Source organism: Cyprinodon variegatus, unplaced genomic scaffold (assembly GCF_000732505.1).
Source record: "Cyprinodon variegatus isolate N-32 unplaced genomic scaffold, C_variegatus-1.0 Scaffold2252, whole genome shotgun sequence".
NCBI lineage: Eukaryota > Metazoa > Chordata > Actinopteri > Cyprinodontiformes > Cyprinodontidae > Cyprinodon > Cyprinodon variegatus.
The window spans coordinates 9216-11484 of NW_015152705.1; positions in this window are offsets into that span (position 1 = coordinate 9216).

A 2269-nucleotide genomic window follows, 5' to 3' on the forward strand; every position below is an offset into this window, starting at 1 on the left:
ATGGATGGATGGATGGATGGATGGATGGATGGATGGATGGATGGATGGATGGATGGATGGATGGATGGATGGATGGATGGATGGATGATAATATCTTAATATATTTTTCTAAATTACTTCGATAAATCCTTTGTTTTTATTTTCAGTAGTAAAGTGAACCGACCGTGTTCTGGGCCACTAAGTTCCTCTGCAGAGTAAACTTCTCTATAATGTTGCTTTGTTTTACAATATTTTTTATTTTATTTCAGAGCGTTAAGCTGCGCTCCTCATTAGTTCCCCAGAATCAGACAGAGCGTCTCTATCTGGGCTGTGCTGAGCGATTGGGGGGGGGGCAATAACCAGGCCAGTAATGGATGGAGCTGCTGCTCCTCCATGGCACCACAGAGGCTGAGTTATGGCTCATGCTGCAGCTGCTGATCTGTGACCTGCTGAGTCGCACTGATGAACTCCCTGCAGCCGCCGGAGCGTGCAGGAAAAAAAATAACATGAAGCCAGAGAGAAGTGAATGAAATCTGCTCTCTGCGCCTCTGAATAGAGAAGTTCATTAATTGTAAATAAAAGGACAACTTTTACAATGGATGCAAATTCAGAATGAAATGAAGATTCTCCTTCTATAAACACCTAAAGACATAAAGGATTTGAAGATGTTTGGTTGGTTGTGTGTCTGTGTTGCCCTGTGATGGACTGGTGACCTGTCCAGGATGGACCCGCCTTTTATTAATAGACTACTGGAGATAGAACCCAGCTGCACCACGACCCTGAGTTGATGAAGCTAGAAGACGGATGGATGGATGGAGGTCTGATCATTACTATAACAAAACAGCACAGTTCTGTCCAACCATATGATCTGTTCTGCTAAATAAGGATGGATGAATCAGTCCCTCCATGCTTGGAGGAGATTCTTAAACACCTGGGGGGGTCAGTCCATCACAGGGCAGCATTAAAGAGAAGCCTTGCTCACGTTCTCATATCTAAAATATACACATTTTTTGGAGAAAGCCAAAGAGAAACCATGTATGCACTGGCAGGACATGTTGGTGAAGATTCATCCAGGTCTTGGTCATTCCACTGCACTTTTTTTCCCAAGTTTGAAGACGTTTCGCTTCCCATCCAGGAAGCTTTTTCCATTAAAAATATCAGAAATAGTGTTGAGCTCTTTACAGGGTAGCCCAATAAAGCCTTGTTTAGACTTAGAAAACATGCAAATTGAACCAGAAGAACCGGTCCAGCCTTTAGGAACGGGGACTCGTTGATTTCTTTGTTATCCTGCAATAGGTTGGGTATCGCAGGCTAACATAGACCAGTACAACTAATTGTACTGGTCTATGCCTCTGAAAGGGGAGTCGTAAGGGGTATTGTTAGCCTGGAAACATCTTCAAAGTTGAAAAAACTAAATCCAGTGGTTTATTTTTTTTTTACTTTTTTAGAATGTTAGGACATGCTAACTTCGTGTAGAACAATCTGAGGCACTGAGTTAAAACAAAGAACCTACTGGCTGCAAGAAGGCATAAAACCTTTTGGTTTTGAAATATGCTGAGTCTATGGCATGCAGCGCCTTTCTTAGATGAGGGGCAGGTGCTCCGCAGGAATAAAGAAAAATAAGATCAACTAATGAGGGGGAAAGCTTGTCTGGATCAGAGTGTGTGAACGGAGGATGTTCGCTCATTTGCTCCACCGCTCACATTTGCTCCAGGACGCTCCACTCAAAATCCATCCTGCGCTTACCTTAATTTTCCTGCTGCTTCGGTGTAATCTCTCTGTGCTTGCTAAAATTTTTAGGTTGTTTTTTTTACATTTTCCTTGATTTAATGATACATGTGTATCGTCTTATTTAACTGGCTGTTAAATTATCGCATTGTTTCCCTGCTGTGAACTTAAAGTCGTAGGAAAATCATATTTAAATGTCAAATCATTCTGGCTTAAACATGTATATAAATGTGCTCTTTATCAGATGATATTGTCCCAAAATTTTGAAAATTTCTATTTAAAATAAAATCCTTTCCGTTATCTTCTGCAGGCCAGTTAGTTCTACGTCAGCCTGAACACCTAAATTCATCCAATCATATATTAACGATCATCTGTCAATCAAATGTTTTCGGTCGTAGCATCTTGATTCATGTGTCGCAGCTAATATACGCAACGGTTGAAACCAGAATCCTTTCCTTTCCCATTGAGTTCCGTCCCAGTGTTCACGGGGATGGACGTCTGTGTCTTCGGCAGGCGTAGAGCTAACAGAACTGGCAGCGTTGCGAGGCAAGGGCTCAAACAT